The 23,907-nt window shown below is 43.0% G+C and overlaps 1 protein-coding gene and 1 pseudogene across 1 annotated transcript in view; one reads left to right on the top strand and one right to left on the bottom strand.

Moving 5' to 3' along the window:
• DOCK3 (dedicator of cytokinesis 3) overlaps positions 1-23,907 on the bottom strand; it is a 218,468-nt gene that overhangs the window by 192,114 nt on the left and 2,447 nt on the right. The gene's annotated exons all lie outside the window — the stretch shown is intronic.
• LOC150005500 (RWD domain-containing protein 1 pseudogene) lies at positions 213-21,907 on the top strand (annotated as a pseudogene).

Here is a 23,907-nt window from a genome sequence, read left to right as displayed (position 1 = left end):
CATCATCAGATAATCCTCCCATCTTCCCCACGACATCTGAGGCTAGAGAAAACAAGGACACCGTCCTGACTACCCTCACGTTTACAGAGAATGAAAAATATCTAGAGAAGGCCCCTCCACCTTACGGAATATGCTCCCAGGAAAATCTAGAAGATAATGACGCCACGGGCCTTTTCAGATTAGCATTTCAGGCAGAAGAAAACCCTGGTACGATGATGATTTTCACTTTAAGACAGCCGTGCAAGAAAAATTAAATGAGATAAGAGATCAAATAAAAACTAGAGGAGAAAAAGAAACAAAAAGCAGAATAAGCCGAAAAGCAATTATTTCACGGCACTGCTGTTACAAATGAGAATTTCTTAAGCTGGGAAGCCACGTCTGATGCAGAGCCCGTGGAAGTTAAGAAGAAACAAATGAAAGAACAGCGAGCAGGAAGCGAATCTACAAGACAGATTATGATCTTGACACATCTGATAGCCAGTCCCGGGGGAGGCCGGGAACAATGTGGAGGGAGATGCGTCTGTTCCAGGGGATGAAGGCCTTGCAGCTGAGGATGATGAGGACGGTCCGGACCTCAGTCCTGCTGATCCAGCGAATGGCCTGTCCCCATCGCGGAGGCCTGGAGGCCACAGCATCTGTGGCTATGCGAGGAGGGTGTTGATTTTTCCTTTCATTTTTCTGAGAAAAAATAACTTTCAGGGGAATATTCCTCTGACTGCTTTCATCATTGAACTTAATAAACTGACCTTAAAATTCAAACTAAAAATTGCTAAGAAAAAAAAAAATCCCAGAAAGGTGGAAAAAGCAAAACTTGAACCTACCACATGCTAAGTAAGTACCACGCTAAATCCACACGAATAAAGTGACATGCGCCGGCGTATGTACCCTGCGGTAGTCTATAGGCACACAGAGGCGACCTGAGCATCCTCAATTTTCGGTATCTGTGGGGGCAGCGGGGGAAAGAGGGTCTTGAAACTAATCCCCCATGGATACCGAGGGATGGTTGTAGTTAAGTTTGTGGAGACTCAAAAGTTTTACCCAGTTTTCGACAGCACAGGGGTCTGCGCCCCTAACTAGGATGCTGTTCAAGGAGTAACTATATGTAAGTCAATACATGGAATTAACAGAAACACGCCAACAAAAATGACCTCACTTACAACAGCAACCAAAAGAGTAAAATATCTAGAAACAAACTTAGAAAACACGCAAGATCCATATAGAAAAAAACTGGGAAGCACCACCGAGGGTCAGGTGCACCTGCAGAAGCACACGCGTGCCCGTTTGCCAGTGCCGGGCACACACAGAGGCGCGCCGGGCGGGCACGTGGAGAGCGGCCGTGGGGAGGGGAAAGGCCTGAGGGGCCCGGGAACACCACACTGGTGTGCAGTCATTTATATGCCGGCATTTGTAAGCCCTGTATTAGCTATTCAAATACAGGAGGGGGCAAAAGTAGGTTTAGTTGTGAGTACATCAAAGTTGATTCTTGTATTATTATTAATCATTGTATTACTTTACGTATGAACAACTGTAAACCTACTTTTACCCACCCCTGTATATGAATTAAAAGAAACAGTCAATAAAATTGTAGTAACCATGTATGAGGCCAGATGGGTGCTAGAACCGTCAGGCGGATCATTCTGTAAATTATGTAATTGTCTGATCACTATGCTGCACACTGAAACTGACAGAAAATAATATTGAATGTCAACTGTAACTAAAGAAAAACATTTTAAAAAGAAATCCAAAACAAGTAAGTTAGCGTTAAGAGCTAAAATGAATGGAAAAACGTTTAATAGGAATAAAAATGAAAATCCCTAATTAAGGTTCCAAAAGATCAACTAAACAAATACAAAAGGTTTTAAAAGTAGTTCATGTGAAAACACTTGGTTAGCTCTGGTGATTTAATAAAAACAAACAGCATAAAGTGGTTATTTAACCCCCCAAAAAATGTTAAGTCATTGTCAATTTCATAACAGAAGCTCAGGATACAAAACACAGACAGCAGAAGCTATATTCTACTCTGAAACGAATAATCAGGATATCTCTAAGTATGCTGAGCTCAGCTAGGAGGCATTTTTCAAAAGGCACTGATAAGACTTCATCAAAACTGGAAGAACAGCTAAAACTATGCCAAAACTGACCTAAATTCTCTGTGGGATAGAGAGGAGCATCATTTTTTAAAAAACCTGACTTCAAAGAATTATGATCCTGCTTAGGATATAATTATAAACACAAAGAATGTCAAAATAAAAAAGATACCACTCTTTACACAGCTCAGATGAAATTCAGTAGCCAGGAAAAAGAGAGTGTAAGAATTAAATGAGATGATACTATATTTTAAGGAAAAAACCTAAGACCCAGTAAGCATTTAACAGATGTTAAAAGTCCCTCCTTAACGTGAGCGGTTCCCAGTGCTGACAAAATGAATACGGCACACCGGGCCTCACATGATGAGGTCCCTTCCTCATCCTCTAGCCTCACCTTTCAACAGTTTCTCAAATTCACACCTTACCTGACTGGGACCAAGAGCGACCAACTGCCTCATGCCCAAGCGCTGTCAGTGCTGTTCTCCCAAACGCCCCCCCCTCTCATCACTGCCGCCCTCATTCCAGCCTTCTGAAAAACTATTCACTTCTCAAGCACGAACCCATACAGGTCCTTCTCTTTGAAACACCCGACACCCCAAGCAGACTTAATCATGTCACTCATTGGTAGACAGCCGAGAAATACGCGCTGAGCCTTTTCCAGGTGTCCAGCAGGACGCCAGGTGCTGGGGGCTCCGCAGTCAGTCCGAGAGACCAGAGGCCGCCCCCGCAGAGCTCACCGCTCAGTGGAGGAGAAAGACGGGTGATCCCTATAAAACGTGCTGAGCACGATGGTAGAGGACATTAAGGCTGCAATGGACGCACACAGCAGAGGGGTCCGACCCGGGCTAGGGGCCTGAAAAGGCCTCCAGGTGGAAACGTAAGCTAAAAATCGAAGGCTGGACATGAATAAGACAAAAAGTGGGTGAAAAGAGTAGAAGCGTTAAAACAGCAGCACGTGTCAAGAGCAAAGAGCCACGAGAAAGCACAGCTCTCTTAGGAAATGAAGACGCTAAGCCGGGTGGATGACACAGTCGGAGAGGGGAGGCTCGCGGTTCGGCAGTAAGAGCCATAAACCAGGGTTGGGTCTCCAACGCCCCCCACAGCAGGGAGAACGCGCCACACTGTAGACAACTCAGTGATTCGATATGGCAGATGAACGACTTGTTGGGGAAAAATGAAGCTGAGAGATAAGCAGGAGCCAGAGTACAAGAAACTTTAGTAATTTTTAAAAATCTGGAGTTCACCCTAAGAGAGGCAATAAAAAGATTTTAAGCAAGCGAGTAACAAGATCTGGTTTGTTCTAGTAACATCACTCAGGAAGCTGCAGTGTAGAGAGGGGAATAGTGAAGAATATCGAAGTTGAAAGCAGGCAGACCAATCAAAAACCTGGCCCAGCAATCCAAAGGGTCACAGTGGGCCTCTGCCCTTCCCTCAGGAGACATTTAGGGTCATTGGTACCTGGTGACTGCTGAATACTACTGGCACAGTTCTAGCTTCATGTGACTGATACCATTTAGTCACACACACACACACACACACACACACACACACACACAATGCTGAAGCAAGAACAGGCTTCCATCTCGTCAAGTAGGTAAGGTGCCCGTCAGACAGCCAAACGGAGACACCTAGTAGAGTGGGATACTATGCACTTGCAGCTCCAAACACGTACCTGAATACAGAATATGATTTATCAGACTGGAGACGGTAATACTTTCTTTGTGCCGCCCACCATATTTAGGACACACCAGAATTATTGTAGTTGAAACACAAAATATGACCGTAAATTCTTGAAGAACTCACCCTCCGCGCCCAAAGCCAAGTGCTCACCAGGCTCTCCGTGGTTTGAGAGTGAACCTCTCTCTGCATAAACTCAAGTAGGCTCCAAACTCAGCACCTGTTCTCATTACCCACACTGCAGACTAACTTCACTAAAACACGTTTATGCTCTAAAATTTCAGTAGTTTACTGAAGACCACAAAGCAAAGAATCAATCGTAGCCCTTTACTTTTAAGATCCTCAGCCTCAGGTATACATACATACCTCTCTCTACAGGCAGGTGAAGTCCAACTAAAAGACTCAGAGCCAAAAATGCATTTTTTAAAATAAATATTTCAACCTAATCTTCTACCTTAGGGAACTTGAAAAGAACAGAAAACTAACCTAAAACAAGCTGAAGAAAATTATAAAGGTTAAAATTGAAGTAAATATAATAGAAAAAAAAAGAAAATAGAAGAAATCAACAAAACCAAAAGTTAGTCTTTGAAAACATCAATGAAATTGACAGGGCTTTAGCTAGATGGGGATGGGGACTAAAATCAACAATGAAAGATGAGACATCACTACCAACTTCATAAAAATAAAAAGGATTAATTACAAGGGAACACTATGAACAACTATACACCAATAAATTAGATAACTTATATAAGCTGAGAAAATTCCTAAAAAGACACAAATTACTGAAGAAACAGAATATCTGACTAAGCCTATAACAAGTGTAAAAATCAAACTAGTCATTTCAAAACTTCCCACAAAGAAAGGCACAGCTCAGCAAGCACAGGACAGATGGTATCTCTGGAGGATCCTACGAAACACTCAAGGAGGAATTAATATCAATCTTTCACAAAGTCTTGCAAAAAATAAAAAAGCAAAGAACACTTCCCAACTAATCCTATGTGACCAGTATTACCCTGATACTAAAATGACAAAGGCCTCACAAGAAAGCTACAGACTAATATCTTTTCATTAATACAAATACAACAATCCTGAAGAAAATGTTACCAAACCAAACTCAGCAACATTTTTTTAAATTGATTATACATTACCAAGTAGTATTTAGTCCCAGAATTGAAAGGTTGGTTCAACATATAAAATCAATTAATATACAATATTAATAGAATAAAAGACTAAAACTACACAATAATCACAGTATACACAGAAAAAGTATTTGACAATATCCAGCATCCCTTATTGATAAAAACAATCAACAAACTAAAAGCAGAAGTGAACTTCCTCAACCTGATAAAGAGCACCTGTGAAAAACTCATAATAAGCTATTATCATAATTATGATGTGAAAGACCGAAGGCTTTCCTGAAAAGTCAGGAACAGTCAAAGATTTCCAGATCGCTACTTCTATTTAACACTGTAGCAGGGGCACTAACGGGGGAATTCGGCCAAGTTATGATAATAATACATCCAGATTGGAAAATAAAAAGTACAACTCTCCCTGATTGCAGATATGGTACGATACTTTATAGAGAAAGTCCTAATTAGTCTACTAAAAAAGGACTAGAATGGAAAAACAAGTTCAGCAATGTTGAGTACACAGATTAGTATATAAAATTAATTGTATTTCTATAGACTAGCAGTGAACAATCCAAAAATGAAATGAACAATACAAATCCTTTTATAAACAGAATTTATTAACAACTCTTTGTAACAGCATCAAAAAATAAAAAGTAAAAATTTTTAAAAAGAAGTTCAAGACATATACCAAAAACTACAAAACATTGGTAAAAAAAAATCAAAGAATTAAATAATTGGAAAGACATCCCATCTCATGATTCAGAAGACTTTATATTGTTGAGATGGCAATACCCTACAGGCAATACAATCCCTATCAAAATCACATCTGGTCTTCTGGCAGAGAGTGGCAAGCTGACCTTAAAATTCATCGGAAAATGCTAGGACCCAGAATAGTCAAAATAACCTTGAAAGAGAAGGAAGTTGGAAAACTCACATGTCCTATTGAAAAACTTGCTTCAAAGCTACAGTAATCAAAACAGTGTGGTATTGGCATAACTCCCACTGAAACAGAACTGAGAGTCCAGAAACAAGCCCTCAAATTGTTTTTCACAAGGGTGCCCCAAAATATAAATCAATAGGAAAGAATAGTCTTTTAAACAAATAATACTGAAACAACTCGATATCCATGTGCAAAAGAATGAAAATGTATACTTAACACTACACATAGAATCAACTCAAAATAAATTAAAGACCTGACTGCAAAAGCTAAAGCTACAAAATGCTTAAACAAAAGAGTAAAATCCTAATAAGAGTAAATCCTAATAAGCTTAGATCAGGCAGTGATTTCTTGGATACAACACCAAAAGCACAAACAACAAAGAAAAAATACGTAAATTAAGCTTCATCCAAATTTAAAACTTTTATACTGAAATGATACCATCAGAAAAGTGACATGCACCATGCCCAAGTGGCATTGATTCCAGGGAAGCAAGGATGGTTCAACACCCACACATCAATCAATGTCATACACCACATTAACAAAATGAAAAACAAAAATGACATGATCATCTCAACAGATACAGAAAAAGCATCTGAACAAACTGAACATCACTTTATGATAAAAACTCTCAACAAGTGGATGTAAAGAAAACATACCAACATTATAAAAACAACATGTGACAAACCCCAGGTAACATCATACTCAATGGTAAAAAATTGAAAGATTTTTCTCTGATATCAACAGGAGAAGGCTTCCCACATTCACTTTTGTTCAACATATATTGTTCAACACGTTATATTAGAATTCCTAGCCAGAGAAATTAGGCAAGAAAAAGAAATAAAATACATCCAAACCAGAAAGGAAAAAGTAAAATTGTCTCTATTTGCAAATGTCTTGATATTATACACAGAAAACCCTAAACACTCATCAAAAAAAGTATTAGAACTGATCAGCAAATCCAGTAAAGTCACAAGATACAAAATCAATGTACAGAAGTCAGTTGCATTTCTATAGACTATAATAAACTATCAAAAAGAGAAATTGACAACAATCTCATTATACATCTGAAACTAACAATAGTATAGCCAAAGAACTTATACGCATGACCTAAGGACATGAACAGAGTGGGGGGACTGCCTGAGGGAGTGGGGATATAAGTGGAGAGGGGCAAAGGAGGAAAAAATCAAGACAACCGTAATAGCATAATCAATAAAATATAATTTAGACCTCCAGCCAAGATGGAGGCGTAGGTAGATATGCTTTGCCACCCTTCACAACAATAACAAGAAATACAACTAACTTCAAACTAAAAACAACCAGAACTACCAGAAAATTGAGCTGCATGAAAGTCCAACAAACAAAGAAATAAAGAAGCAATACTCATCCAGACAGCTAGGAGAGACAGAGAAGAGGCAGAAAGGATGCACTGTGGCAGTGCTGGTGGCAGCAGCAGTGGCAGCAAGGCAGTGGTTGTGGCCAGCCAGTGGAAAGCATAGTCACACATTATAAAAGTCAAGAGGGACACCTGGGGAGCGCTCCCAGCCCCAGACCAGATTGTGCAGCTCACGGTCCCAGCACCGAGGGAAAAAAAGCCTCATTGCTTCTGACTGTGAAAACCAGTTGGGGGTGGGGCGGAGGAAGAGACTGCCGGTCTCTCAGCAGAGTCTGTTTGTTTAGGGGATCCCCATGGTCCTAGAACATCTGCAAACCCACCCACTCTGGGAACCACACCAGGGCAACAGCTAGAGGGGTGCCAGTCCCATACAGGAAGCAGGAGAAGTGCCTGGAAAAGGGGTGAGTGCTGAGAAAGCAGCATTGTTCCCTCTCAGACCCTTCCCCCACACACAGCATCACAATGTGCTGAAAAGGGTCACCAGTACTGAAAAATATCTAAACATAACAGGTGCGACAGCTCTACCTAAGACACAGAGGCAAACACACACAGGAGCCTGTCAAGATGAGGAGACAGAGAAGTATGGCCCAAAAGAGGGAACAGATCAAGGTTCCAGTGGGAGAATTAAGCGATGAGGAGATAGCCAACCTAACAGATGCAGAGTTCAAAACACTGGTGATAAAAATGCTCACAGACTTGAAACTTCTGGCCAGATGGAGGCTTAGACTGACACGCTTGGTCTCCCTCTACAACTAGGAAGGAGTACAACTACCTCAAAACAAAAGATAACTAGAAATTCCAGGAAATAAAACTACACGGAAGCCCAACGTGCGAAGTTATAAACCAGCAGTGCTTGTCATATGGGTAGGAGGGGCAAAATCGGGCAGTGCTGTATGCGGTAGCAGGGGGGACAGCGGCAGGGGGAGCAATCCCGGCTGCAGTCAAGCCCAGGCAACTTGTGACCCCAACGCTGGGAAAGGCAGCCCCCACACTGCCTTGGATGGTGAGTCCCAGAGAGCAGGAGGATGGATCCCGGTCTCCCAGCAGAGAATAACGGCAGGAATCCATCTTGGACCCCCGCCCCCACACAAAGCACCACAGCATGGCGAAAAAGGTTGCGGATCGCCACTGGTCGCCAGGTTGTGACGAGTACACGGGCTCTGCCCCCTATAGCCTTCCCAGGAAGCAGAGCAAAACACAAATCTGTCAAAATGAGGCAGACAACTGTAGAAATCCCAGTGACGCAGCTCACCAGGCAGCAGATGAAGAATCTGACAGACGAACAAATAGGAAACCTTTCAGAGGCTCAATTCAGAGCTATAGTCATAAGGTGGCTTACAGAATTAACAAAAGATTTGGAACAAGACGGGGAACGATTGAAAGCCACTCACACTGAAACCAACGAAAACACATACAGGACAAGTGGTGAGGAAATAAAATCCAGAGATCAAATCAACAAACCAAAACACAGAGAAGGAACAAATAGTCAACCAGTGTGGAAAGAGGAAACAGAAAGTAAGGAAAGTGAGGAGAGGGTCAGAAACCTCTGGGGAAGCTATAAGAGATCAAACGTACGAATTATAGGGTTGCCAGAGGGTGAAGAAGAAGAACTAGAAATTGAAAAATTATGTGAAAATATAATAAAGCAGAACTTCCCAAACTTGGGGAAGGATAGACTTACAGGTCCAGGAAGCACAGAGAGTTCCAGAAAAACTGGACCCAGGGAGAACCACTCCAAGACACATAATAATCAAATTGTCAAGAATTAAAGATAAAGAGAGAACCTTAAAAGCAGCAAGAGAGAAGAAAAGAATCATGTACAAAGGGGTCCCAATTAGACTATCAGCGGACTTCTCAAGGGAGACCCTGCAGGCAAGAAGGGACTGGCAAGAAATATTCAAAGTAATGAAAATCCAAAGTCTACAGCCACGAATACTCTATCCAGCAAAGCTGCCATTCAGAACAGAAGGGCCGAGAAAGTGCTTCCAGGACAAAGTAAAACTGAAGGCGTTCATTAGATCCAAACCACTATTATATGAGATGTTAAAGGGACTGGTTTAGTAAGAAGAGGATCAAAACTATGAACATTAAAATGAAAACTGCATCACAAGAACCAACAACAGAAGCTAGGGAATCGAAACAAAGGCAAACTAAGTGGGCAACGAGAGTGGGAAAAGAATTATAGGTACGGGGAACATACTGGGGGGAGGTCAGCAGGGTGGGGAGGTGAAAGGGAGGGAGATGGTACAGGAATTAAGAAGCACAGTAGGAGGGAGTGGGATAGATAGGAAGATGCTGAGAACTATATGCACAACCAATGGACATGGACTAAGTGAGGGGGACAACTGGAGGGAGGGGGACCACCGGGTGGAGGGGAGCAGAGGGAAGGGAAATTGGGACAACTGTAACACTATAATGAATAAAACATATTAAAAAAAAAAAAAAGATCCTCACAGACTTGACAGATATGCTTGAGTACAGCAGACGCGTAAGAGAAGAAGTGAAAGCTATGCTAAGTGAAATGAAGGAAAATCCACACAAAACCAATGGTGAAGGGAAGGAAGTCGGGGTTCAAATCAATGATTTGGAACATAAGGAAGAAAAAAACAGTCAACCAGTGCAGAATGAGGAAACAAGAATTGAAAAAAATGAAGAAGGGCTTAGGAACCTCTGGGACAACTTTAAACATGCCAACATCCGAATCATAGGGATGCTAGAAGGAGAAGAGGGAGAGCAAGAAATTAAAAACTTATGTGAAAAAATAATGAAGAAAAACTTTCCTAATTTGGCAAAGGAAATAGACATACAAGTCCAGGAAGCACAGAGTCCCAAGCAAGCTAGACTCAAAGAGGACCACACCAAGACACATCATAATTAAAATGCCAAAGCATTAAGATAAAGAGAGAACTTTAAAAGCAGCAAGAGAAAAGCAGAGAGTTACCTACAAAGGGGTGCCTATAAGACTATCAGCTGATTTCTCAAAAGAAACCCTGCAGGCAAGAAGGGACTGGCAAGAAGTATTCAAAGTGATGAAAAGCAAGAACCTACAACCAAGATTACTCTATCCAGCAAAGCTATCATTTAGAATGGAAGGGCAGATAAAGTGCTTCCCAGACAAGGCAAAGCTAAAGGAGTTCATCATCACCAAGTCCTTATTATATGAAATGTCAACGGTACTTACTTCAGAAAAAGAAGAACAGTATGAACATTAAAATGACAACAAACTCAAAACCATCAACAACAGAACCTAAAAAAATAAAAACAAAACCAAACTAAGCAAACCAGAATAGGAACAGAAGCATAAGTATGGGGATCACTTGGAGGCTTATCAGCTGGGAGGGCGGAAGGGAACCCTATTTCACTTAGTAATGGCCCCAAAGTGTAGGAGCAGTGATGCCAGCAATTCGAATACGACAAAGAGGATTCATAAAGTGCTTCCTTTAAATGGAAAGGTATGAACAGGGGGAAAAGCAGAGCACCCCTAGGGTTTGGTACTCTCTGTGGTTTCAGGCACCCACTGGTTGCCTTGGCGCGTCCCCCCACAGGGAAGAGCGAGGCCACTATGACCTCATCAAAATTAAAGACTTCTATGTACCAAAGACCAAATTTAAAAGGCAAACCACGGGCTGGGAGGAAACATGTGAAAACCATGCACAATAAGGGTTAACAACTAGAATATAGTATGAACTATTCGACATAACTTAATGAGAAAAATAATCTATTAAAAATGGGTAAAGTACTTAAAGAGACATTTTTCCAAAGACAACATGCAAATGGCAAATAAATACATGAAAAGATGCTCAATATCACTAATTACTAGGGAAAGTAAATCAAACCACAATGAGATAGCACTTCACATCCGTTTGGATGGCTATTATACACACACTCTTTAAATGAACAGAAACTAAGTATGGGCAAAGATGTAGAAAAATTGAAATTCTTGTGCACTGCCGGTGGAAATATAAAATGGTGCGGGCACAGGGGGGAGCAGTCTGGAAGTTCCTCAAAAAAACTAAACACGGAATTACCATGTGACCATTCTATTCCTAGGTATATACCCCAGGGATAGGAAAACAGGAGTCCAATCCTAGATATTGCAGCATGTACCCAAGAGAACTGGAAACAGCGACACAAACAGATATTTGCATATCAACGTTCATAGTAGCTTTATTCATAGGAGTCAAAAGGGAGAAGCGACCCAAGTGCACTCCGTCAAAGGATGAGTGGGCAAATAAACGTGACACATACACATACAATGGAGTACTATGTACTCATGAAAATACAGTAAATTCTGATACGCACTCCAACATGAATCAACCTTGAACACATTATGCTCAGTAACATAAGCCAGAAACCGAAGGACCAATATTGTATGATTCCGTTCACATGAAGTACACAGAACACACTCGTGGAGGCAGAGAGCAGGACAGAGGTCACCAGGAGCTGGGAGGAGAGGTCTGTTTATTCCGGAAATAAACAGTAGCGATGGTTACACGACCACTTAACTGTGTTTAATGCCACTGAACTGTACGCTGAAAACGTGTATTAATAAAACTAACGTTTAAATATCGAGGGGAAGACTTAACCAATTACAACAGGTGACTCTCCGGGCCCGACACAGAAATCTGCTCCAGTTCCCGGGAAAGCCAGTCAACAGAAGCAGTCCGCACTGCGGAACCACCGCCTGTCAGCACCCGCAGGCCCATAGAACGCTCCTTGGAGCTTAAGTACTGCAGTACGTCTGAACGAATCGGAAGAGTTTCTTCCCGAAAGAAAACCTGTGATGCTATATGCACCCCTAAGTGCCTCTTCCCTGTCCCCTACGAAAAGTAAGACACCCCCTCCTTCCTGGCTCTCATTGTAGCAGCAAGGTGGTGGCAGCAGGGCCGGACGTCACACACCCACATACCCACGCACCCGCCCAGAAGGTGCTGCCCTCCGCACAGGGCAGCTGCAGCGGCCTCTGTCACCCCCAGGGCCCTGCCTCTGCTCCCAGATGGGCCTTCCCACGGAGCCGAGCCTCACTTCCAGGGAGAGGAAGGGGGCGCCTTCCAGCGTTCACGCGCTGACGGTCCCGTTTTCCCTGGACAGGCCCAGCCGAGGTCCGGCCTGTACACGTGGCTGAGGAGGGAAGTAGCAGAAGCAAGTGACTGGCATGTGGGAAAAAGAGGGGGCGGCCACTGGACGTATCAGTAGCTACAGAGAAAAGGAACGGGGAGACAGAAAGAACACGCTGACCACGAGTCAGAGCCCCGAAACTCCCTGAGAGCATCACAACCAAACGGGAAAAGGGACAAACAAAAGGACCGCGAACGGGGATGAGTGGTCTTCCAGGGGGTCTCGGCGAGGGAGCGAACAAGTGTGGCTGTTTGAGGGTCACAGTAACTCGTTTGCTTTAATAGCGTCAGACACCAGAGGGCTCAGTTAAGCATCTGACACCCAAGAAGCCGAATTGGAAGAAGGGGACACCTAGTCCTCTGAAGCATGTATCAGTTCTGAATGTCTAGAAAATCCGAACCTGTGGGGGAAACACCGTCCTGTGCCGACAAGGCTGCAGGAAAACAAGCACCCTCACTGTCCTGGTAATAACTAATTTCAAACCGCCAGCTGCTCAGAAGTAGATCAGGTGAGTTCTAGTACATCCACACTGTGGAACAGCAGTTGTGAAAACAATGACCATTCCAGCCCTGGCTGGCGTGGCTCAGTGGACTGAGTGCCGGCCTGTGAACCGAAAGGTCACGGGTTCAATTCCCAGTCAGGGCACATGTCTGGGTTGCGACCAGGTCCCTAGTTGGGGGTGTATGAGGGGCAACATACCAATGGATACACAGTATCTCTCATACTCTGATGTTTCTCTCCCTCCCTTTCTCCCTCCCTTCCCCTCTCTCTAAAAGTAAATAAGTAAATAAGTAAAGTAAAACAATGAACATTCCAGACAGAAGGAAATGTTCACAGTGTTACAGATTTAAAAGAGAAGATTGTAAGACAATACACACAGTATGGTCCTACGCTTACTAAACGCCCGCTGAAATGTACATACAGGAAAAAAGTAACGAACAACAGAATCAAGTGAGCAAGACAGAACCGCAGGCAGGTACACGAGGAGCAGAGGGACAGTGACCGGGGGGAGGGGAGCGGGGAGAAGGGGGAAAAGGAGAAGGGTCTAGTCAAGAAACTGTATAAATGAGCCCCGGACACGGACCACGGGGTAACGGGGTGGGGACGGACTGGGGGGTGAGGGGTAGGCGGGGTGGGCGGGAGCAACGGGGGAAAAAGTGGAACAACTGTAATAGAAAAAAGCAATAAATAAAATTTTTTTAAAAAGACTGGAAATATATATGTTGAGCTGGGTTATGTCTGGGTAACAAAAATAAGATACACCTGATTTCTTTTTGTGTATTTTTCTATATTTACCAACATTTCTACAATGAATACGGAGCTTATATAATCAGAAGGAAAATGTTGCACAGAAAAAGAAAAAGCTCACGTGAATTTAACATACTGAATCCACAACACAGAAAAGAATACACTACATTATATTTTAGAAAAAAAAATCCAACAACAACAAAAAAAGATTCTTTCCTTGGTGCTTCTAAAGGTTCAACCGTGAGCTCTCTGGAGAAGTCCCCCAGCCTCCCCACGGATATCACATGACAGAGGCACCACTGGATCAGTCCCCACTGCATCCCTGTTACCTGCTACAAGACCTCTGAGTCACGCTGTGACACCCGGAGCTCCAGGGGACATGGAGTCACAAGGACTCGTAAGGCTCCCGCCCAAAATCAGCCGTATGGACTCAGCAGTAACCCCTCCCCACAGGCTCAAGAGAGAGAAAAACCAAGGGGAAAAAGCATATTCGTGGTATCACCAATTTCTAACAGCCATAAAATATTAGATTTATAGCCTGCCTTTTAAAACGCTGTCAGGATTAACAAAGCAAAATAAGACTTCACTGGGCTGGACTCCTAATTAAGTGTTTATCGATCACGCACTATGTGATTGGTCCTCCGGTTACAAACACGAAGACCAAGTTCCTTGTCCTGGAGATGCTCAATCCCCCGAGGCAAAGAGAAGATCACGCAGGATCTGCAAGCGAACACGCCCCTCTAGAAGGCGGGCCGCTGCCCCTGGCGCAGGAAGCAGGGCTTACTAATGCAGGCAGGGCTGGGGAAGGCATCACAGAGGTGGCGTTTGAGCTTTCTAATAAGCTGGTGCTCCCTGGGCAGAGAAAGGCAGTCATGCCCTCCTGTCGCATGACAACAGCCTGAGCAAACCAGTCAAGGTGGGGAGGTCCTAGCCTTATGTGCAACAGATGAGCTGCCCGGCACCTCTACAGTGTAGGAATACGGAGAGACTGTCAGCAACAAAGCTCGGGCCCAGTTTGCCCCCCCCCTTCCTGTACAGGAAGATGAAAATGGACTTGATACCTTTTTGATACTAAAATTTCTTGTTACTCCTCACACTTGAAGTAAGGCCACACGGACCTCTTAGAAGCATCTTTCCTCCTGGGCTACAGACCACGGTCTTGCCAGGAGCCCATCCTGACCCTAAACACTATCAGGTTCACAAAGGTGGCCCAGCGGCCACTGCCATGAAATGTTCACTAAGTCATCAGATCATCCGCATTCAGAACCAGACACAGCAAAATCCCCTTGTTTATACACTGGACACTTTCCTCTAGATAATAAAAATTTTCAACATTTTTATCGGCCACTTGGAAAAGACAGAAGAGAGGTTTACAATTGTGTGGCTAAAGACAAGACCGTGCTCTCCGGGGTCACAAACTCCAGCTTCAAGAAGACCTGAGAGGCCATACTGGTGAACCAACACGTCCAGCCCCGCCCCAACGTCAAACCAAACGCACTCCCCCACCCTTATGAGGCAAACATAACCCTGACACCAAAACCTGGCAAGGATAACATACACACACACAAAAGCAAACTACAGACCAATATCTCTGATAAATACAGATGAAAAATCCTAAACAAAATATTAACAAATTGAATACAATACATTAAGAAAAATAACACATCACGATCAAGTGGGATTCATTCCAGGGGCACAGGATGGTCCAACATACGCAAATCAATCAATGCGATGCACCACATTAACAAGACCAAGGATAAAAATCCTATGATCTTAACAAAAGTTGCAGAAGAAAGCATCTGATTAGATACAACACCCATTTATGATTAAAACACTCAATAAAATGGGTACAGAAGGAAAGTACCTGAACATAGTAAAGGCCACACATGACAAACCTTCGGCCAATGGCACAGTCAATGGTGAAAAACTGAAAGCTTTTCCTCTAAAACCAAGAACAAGACAAGAATGCCCACTACCACCACTCTTATTCAAAATAGTTTTGGAAGTCCTAGCCAGAGCAATCAGGCAAGAGAAGGAAATAAAAGGCATCCCAAATAGGAATGAAGAAGTAAAAGTGTAACTTTTTGCAGATGACATGATTCTGTATATAGAAAACTCTAAAGACTGCACCAAAAAAAAAAAAAAAAAAAAAAAAAAACTATCAGAAAACAATAAACAAATACAGTAAAGTCGCAGAACACAAAATCGATGTACAAAAACCCACTGCTTTCCTATATAGTAGCAATGAAACTTTGGAAAAAGAAATGAAAAAAAATTTCCTTTTGCAACTGAAACAAAAAGAGTAAAAATCTAGGGATAAACTTAACAAAGGATGTGAAGGATCCACATACTGAAAACTAAAAATCATTACTAACAGTGAAATGAAAAGCAGCAGACCCAAAGCAATATACATATTTAATGTAATCCCCATCAAAATCACAATGTCATTTTTAAAAGAAATAGAACAAAAACTCATCAGATTTATATGGAACCAAAAAAGACCCCAAAGAGCCAAAGCAATTCTGTGAAAAAAGGAATGGAGCAAGAGGCATGACACACCTGACTTCGAACTACATCACGAAGCTACGATAAACCAAAGAGCGCGGTGCTGGCAGAAGAGCAGACAAACAGACCGACGGAACAGAGCTGAAAGCACAGAACCACGTGCATATGGCAAAGAATTTTTGACAACGCAAGCGAACACACACAGTGGGGAAAGAAAGCCTCTTCAGTAAGCGGCGCTGGGGAAACTGGACAGTCCCATGCATGCAAAGAGTGAAACTAGACCACAGTGTGTCCCCGTGTACCAACGTTAATTCAGAAAGGATCAAAGACCTAAATACAAGATCTGAAACAATGAATCACATAGAAGAAAACACAGGTACTAAATTTATGCACTTTGGTCTTACGAGAACATTTTAGGAATTTGACCCCAAAGGCAAGGGAAGTAAAGGCAAAAATAAATGAATTGGGACTATATCAAACTAAAAAAACATCTGCACAGCAAAAGCAGCTGCCAACAAAACAAAAAGGCAATGAACCAAATGGGAGATGATATCTGCAAACAGCAGCTGCAAAATATATATCCAAAATATATAAGAACTCATACAACACACCAAACTACCAATTAAAAGACAGGCAGAGGGTCTGAACAGACAAGAAGACAGACAAATGGCCAACAGATACATGAAAAGATGTTCAACTTCACCAGGTCTTAAGAACATGCAAACCAAAACTACAGGGACCCCTGGCTGGACGGCTCCGTTGGTTGGAGCATCGTCCCGTTCACCAAAAGGCTACAGGTTCGATCCCCAGTAGGGCCACATATAGGAGGCAACCAATTGATGTCTCTCTCTCACATCAATGTCTCCCCTTCCTCTCTCTCTCAAATCAGTAAACATATCCTTGGGTGAGAATTTTATTTTTTTAAGATTGTATTTATTTATTTTTAGAGAAAGGGGAAGGGAGGGAGAAAGAGAGGAAGAGAAACATCAATGTGTGGTCGCCTCTCATGCGCCCCCAACTGGGGACCTGGCCCACGACCCAGGCCTGTGCCCTGACTGGGAATTGAACTGACGACCCTTTGGTTCGCAAGCTGGTGCTCAATCCACTGAGCCACACCAGCCAGGGCCAGGTGAGAATTTTTTTAAAAAACCTGCAATGAGATACCACCTCACACCTGTTAGAATGGCTGTTATCAACAAGACAGGTAGTAGCAAGTGTTGGAGAGGCTGTGGAGAATGAAGCAACCCTCATTCGCTGCTGGTGGGAATGTAAACTAATACAGTCACTATGGAAAATAGTGTGGCGATTCCTCATAAAATTAAGAATAATGTTACCATATGACTGAGCAGTTCTTCTTCTGGGTATCTACCCAAAAAAGTCACAAACATGTATTTGCAAAGATATATGCAGCCTATGACCACTGCAGCATTATCCACAGTGGCCAAAACGGGGTGACCACCAGCGCACCTGTCAACAGAGGACTGGGCACAGCAGACGTGGGGCACACACCATGGAACACGGCTCAGCTGTAAGAAAGGAGGAAACGCTACGATTTGCGGCAACACGGATGGACCACGAGGACATTACGCTGAGCAAAGGAAGTCATTCAGAAGAAGCTAAGAACCACAGGGTTTCACTCATACATGGGATATAAAACTGAAAGTCACAGACACAGACAACAGCATGGCAGTCGCCAGAGGGAAGGGGGTGAGGATGAGTAAATGGTAAACGGGCCAAATACATGGTGACAGAAGATGATCTGACTTTGGGTGGTGGGCACACAGTGCAGTACACAGATCGTGTGTCATAGAAATGACACCTATTACGACTTTATTAACTGATGTCACCTCAATAAATTTAATTATGAAAAAAAAAGACAAACACACTCGTCCTCAATGAAATGTAATAGAAATAAATGTAATATATTTCTTAAATAAAACAAATTTTACATTTATGCGTGTTATCAATTCAGGATAGAAGAGATCAGTTCATATGAAACAAAAGAGTTTAGTTGCTATGAATTGAATGGAAGCAACTAGTGTGAAATTGTCACCGAACAGCAAGCTGGGGTCCCACTGCCCACCGCCACCCTCTGGGCAAAATTCCAGAAGCAAAAGTTTGACGACAGATAAAAAGAGTCTTTATTCAAAAGCAGTCACTTAAGCCCATCGATGAAGGCTCTAACGCCTGGGTTTTCCTAGCATTCCCTGTTAGTTTCTGCAGGGTTAGTTTACAAACTAAAGCAACCTAATAAGATTCCGGAAAAATGGCAGGCTTCTGCCTCAGAGCCTATTCCCTCTAGGACAGCCAAAGAATACACCTGCCACCCTCTGCCAGGCCAGCCCGATCCTCGGCTGTGCCCGGAGCTCCTTCCCATCCAAGATACCATCCGCTGGGAAACACAGGCAGCTGCAGCGCCGTCATCCAGGCGTCCTCGAGGAAGAAGAGCCCGAGAGCCAGCGCCAGAGCCCGAGCCCAAGCCTGAGACAGAGCCAGCTCAGGAGCCAGAAAAGCTCGTCAGCCAAAGAGCCAGACCTCCTTCTATTTCCATTGGCTCTGGGGGCTTCAGCTTCTCAGCCAATCCAGTCCGAGACAGCTTCCCGTTGCCTTGACAACCTCCTCCTACAGCCCCTCCTACTTCTCCCCAGTGATCTTAATTAGATCTCTCTGTATCAAACTGACAAGCTTAAAAGTCTCCAAAAATCAAGCTTTATGCCACGTTAACAAAAAACGTCCAATTCAATGCTACAAATATATGCATGAAATCTTCCACAGCCCTGGTTCTGAGTTATATCTTTCAATAATACAAACATAAATATGACATAATCCATCAATATAATGAAACAGCAATGAATAGAAAATATCAGAGTACACTATACAAAGTACATATAAGTCGTACATCACAAAACTTCTAACTTTTTCATATATGTATATTTTTGTGTATATACATACATATATGTAAGAGATAACAATTTTAAGTGTATTTCTTATTACAGTATAGATCAGTCAAAAGTTGGAAAGACATTAGTCTAATGAAACAGAATTAAATATACCACTGTAAGGCACAAAGTGTCCTGGAATATAAAAGCATAAAACTTCTCTGGTTGGAGAAAGAGAGGCGTATGGTCCAGGGCCTAGAAAAAGTTTTACGAAAATGACGTTATATGAAAGGAACTTTGACAGCTAGGAAAGAACTTGAGAGACAGAGATGGGGGGAGCACCCCACGCAGAAGGAATAATATGAATAAAGACAAAATGCGACAAGCGACAAGAGGTATTTAACATGTGGCAAGTCTCCTGGCCCCCGGCAGCACCGGTCCAATTAAGTCCACACGGAGGGACTTTGGGAACAGTTTGTTTGGCCAAAGTGCAAAGGACAAGCAAGTCAGCAGATGAGGCTCAGAAAAACAAATCTGGGCCGTAACATGACAGAACTGTGCGCAGGACACGTTTAATGAATGTCAGCGATGTCAGCCAGCCCCGCTCTTAGTTCTGGAGCCTTAAACCTCACCTCGAAGAGCCCCTAAAATTCTAAACTTTTGTGAATGACTAAAGGGCTGTGATGCAAATTATCTATATGGAGGCACAGAACACAGACTTGTAAGTGAGAGGGAGTCTATTCTATTCAGCAGGGAAGAGTGCTCCAACCACAGTTCTCTCACCGGAACACTGACTGTCCCACAACGTGGAGAGGGCGCGGTAGCTAAATGTGTTTGAATAAAGGCCCCATGCGCATACATTTGAGGTATGACGCTAAGTCTACAGTATAAAGTTCTGCATTTATCACACACTAACTCTTCCATCAAGTTTGGTCCTCACCCATCAATCAGCAAGAGCTCACAAATGAATTTTTAAGAGAGAACCAGATGGAAGCAGGAGGCTGGGATTATAGTCCATCGCAGAGGAGCAGGAAAACAGGACGCTTCTGAACGGCTTTCTCCCAACACAGTGATTGTCTTCACTGGAGTGTCCCAAAGGTGACAGAGCCAATCAGCTGCGAGTACCTGGGCCACAGCTGAAATAATGTGGTAATTTATTTATGAAATTGTTTAAGTTCCCAGAGCCTTTATGTGAAAAAAGGATCTTGCTTTTCCAAGCAGAATATGTCAGGAGGGGTTATGCAGGAGTCTGGAGAGCATAATCATAAACAGATTTGTTCATTCCAGCAAAGGCATAACACTGGAATTAAAGCCCTAATATAGCAGATCCAATAATGCTGACACAGCGGGAATAATTTCAGATCAAATGGAGTGTCTTTACAGTAAAGAATAAACACACAAGAATTCAAAAAGAGATTCAAAATACAAACTATTGAAATTAAAATTCAGCACCAATGTAAAAATACGGTGTGACTATAAAGTACTTTCAACCTCACTGACCATTCTTGTGAGACTCTTATGCTTCAGAATGTGCCCCAAAATGCGAGATAAAAACGGTCTCATGTTTACAATTTTGCTCAATGCTTCTAAAGCACATTCTCCTAAAACACTGCATGAAAAGACAAACTAAGCCAACAAGAAGAACGGATAGAATCGTGGGTACGGAGAGCATTTTGATGGCTGCCAGATGGGAGGGGTGTGGGGGATGGGCGAAGAGGTGAGGGGACTAAGATGTACAAACAGGTAGTCACAGAACGGCACAGGGATGTACAGTACAGTATAGGGAATGGAGCAGCCAGAGAACCTACTCGTGACCCATGGACATGAGCAATGGTGTGGGGACTGCCTGAGGGAGTGGGGGTGCTGGGTGGAGGGGGCAAAGGGGAAAAAATCAGGACAACTGTAATAGCATAATCAATAGAATATAATTTTTTTAAAACTGCCTGATAAATTAACTATAACATTTGAACAGTCTATAGAATATTGTGGCATATTGCCTTTTCTATTAAGGATGTTCATAATTTCCAGTTACAGATCAAAACAGAGGCCTCTTGGCATGGGAAGGTGCTCAGTAAATGATTGCTGAAGTCAACTCCTTTCCCCCCGACTAACAAAGCCTTTGAACCAGGGCAGGAACCCCCCACATACGGCTCACTGCTGTTTAAACCCCGCCTTCGGACGCGGCTCGCCCTGCATGTGCGCTGTCTATGCAAATCATTACATCAAGGTCATAACCCTGAATACCTACGAAGTCTTCCAAAAATATTTAATATAGAAATACAAGTCCTAAGGGGGGATGGGGGAGGAGAAAGGGCATAAGGGGTATAAATGGTAATGAAAAATACAATAAAAAATAAACTATTACAACAAAAGGTTTTTCATTTTTTATAAAAGAAATAAAATTCCTCAAATATAACTGTCCAATGTATTGAAAACTCCGTAGAGAACGCCTTGTCTTCTGAGCTAGAGACAGACACTACTGCAAGCTCCTTTCAGAGGCAACACCAGGTACTGAAAGAAACTGGCCGGGACTCCCCAAGTTCAAGTCTCAACTCAGGACTTCCGGCTTCAGTAAGCACCGCAGATCACAGTCACTAAGCGGCTCTCCACTCCCGCTTCCTTCTCATCTGTTTAAGAAGAGGGGGGAGGGGGTATTATGGGAAAGGCCCGAGCAGAACCATGCCGTGGAAGCCCCCTGCAAACACTAAAACACTAAATCCTAACACATCAAGCCCATCCTCCCTTTCCCAAACAAAATCAAGTCCTGGATATAGGATGCCTCTCTCCCCCTAGTGGACGTCTTCACCTCTGAGAGGCCGGAGCCCCTCGGGGGCTTCACAGGCTGGGGCTGCCTCCTGGAGCCGGTCACGGAAGAGCCCCCCTCGCCATGTGTCCCTGAGCCGGAGCCCGCCGTCCAGCAGAGTGAGTGAAATGTGCAAACACTGGTTCTCTCAGTTCCCACAGAAACTTTATAAATCACATTTCTTTTAAAGACTCAAAGCTTTAAAATAAAAAATGTTAAAAAAAACAGCATTGGGGTTCCCCACCCCCCATCTGGAGAAAATAAAGCAAAAGGGAATCAGGTAACAGTAAACCAGAAACTATGCATTACTTTTTAAATTAGAAAAAATAAATAGGACATTGCAAAGCTGAAATATAATGCATTCTGGTTGGTAATAAGAAAAAATTTTCAAGGTCTGCTAAGTGGGGATTGGAAAAGAATAGGCAACAAATGCCCTGGACTATTTGAAAATGTACCTCAGGAAGCAGAATAAACAAGATGACCTTCTGCAGCAGCCTCCACTGCTAAGACGCCAAGTTCATACGCGTGTATCCAAACCTCTACTGCTATTCTACTTCAGGAGCTTAATTACAAACATTGTTTTTTTCACTGTTGGGGTTCCCGGGGCCATTAGAGAATAAATAGGAAAGTCTGTTCCTGGTCTTTGGTTTCCATATTTGGTGGTAGGGGTGCAATCGATACAGGAAAAGACATGTTTCAATAAAATAGCTGGATGGTTTGCACCTGAGGTACCTTATAAGGAGAAGCTTCTTGGAAAGGTAGAATAAAAAATGAGAGGAGGTGAGGCTTCCCAGCATTCACGGCCACAGGGCGGGAAGCAGACCATCTCAAGGAGGAAGGGCAGCGCAAGGAGTCAGAACGTGGAGGAAAGGGCTCAGTAAGAACAGCCCCTCGTAAATCTTGGAAACAGAAGCAAGAGAGTCGAGTATATCACAAAATATTGCCGGCTGCCCGGAAGAACTTAAGGGGAAGAGTGAATTGCTGAAGGACGGAGAAAGGACTACCGGCCTCTGAGATCCCGTTTCTTCGTCTGTATAATGAAGGTAACATTAGCACAGCGCTGGGAATCCACACGGTGCAACCTACGTGAGAATCCCCAGCCCGCGGGCTGAATTTTTTGATCCTCAAAAAAGGGCAGTTTCCTCCCCTCCCTCTAAAGTCAACTACAGAATATTAAATTGAAAGAAAAGCTTAGCAATCACCTTGTCCTAAGTTAACAAATCAAATAATTTTAAAATGTTATAACCTATACAGAATTTCTAAGTTACAAAGAATAAATAAAAGGCAGCGAGATATTACTACGGTACCTCAAAAGCCTTCCCAACGCCAAACGCGTACCAGCGCAATGGAAAAACCCGCCTTCGCACCCACGCAACAAAGGCTCCTCCCCCCACCCGCACCCAAGCGAGCCCTCCAGTCAGTGGAAAGTACATGCAAGGTGGCTCTCCTTGCTGGAAGGGAAGGGTTAACAGGCAGAGGCAGAAATCTGTGCTCCAAGCTGATCATAACAATCAAAGCTGAAACTCAAAACATCTTCTCATAGGAATAACAATAAGGGTTAGCTTTTCAAGCTAGCAAGTAAAGAAATAATGCAGCTCACATACCACTGTTAGCTGACGATTTTTCTCATTTTATGGTCAATATTTAAGCTACATTATATTGGGTTGGCCACAAAATCTGTTTGGTTTTTTCCATAAAATAAAAGATGCATTTTCACCAATAACTACTGATTTGGATATTTTGAGTATGTCCGCTATCTCCCGCTATCGGCTTCTAGTGGGCAGAGGCCAGAGGTGCTGCTAAGCATCTTCCAAGGCATAAGACAGCCCCGCAGCAGAGAATTATTTGGCTAAAATGTCAGTAGTACCAAGAATCTTCACAAACCACTTCTGACACGTTCCATCAGTCACAGCACCTTCTCCAAACCCCGCACGAGTCTTTTACTGCGTTTCAGTTGCGTTTTTACCTTTCTTGAAATAAAGCATAATATGCCGAAAATGTTGTGTATGCTTTAATATTAAAATGGCTGCACAAAAATTCACTAATTCTGATTTTTTTTTTTAATGCACGCTGACACAATACAATCTAACAAAAGTCTTTTGAATGAAGTTAACAACTAAGCGCTAC

Source organism: Furipterus horrens, unplaced genomic scaffold (assembly GCF_987537825.1).
Source record: "Furipterus horrens unplaced genomic scaffold, mFurHor1.1.pri manual_scaffold_7, whole genome shotgun sequence".
Classification (NCBI taxonomy): Eukaryota; Metazoa; Chordata; class Mammalia; order Chiroptera; family Furipteridae; genus Furipterus; species Furipterus horrens.
Note: the sequence above shows the minus strand (reverse complement) of the source record. Positions and strands in the feature narration are given on the sequence as shown.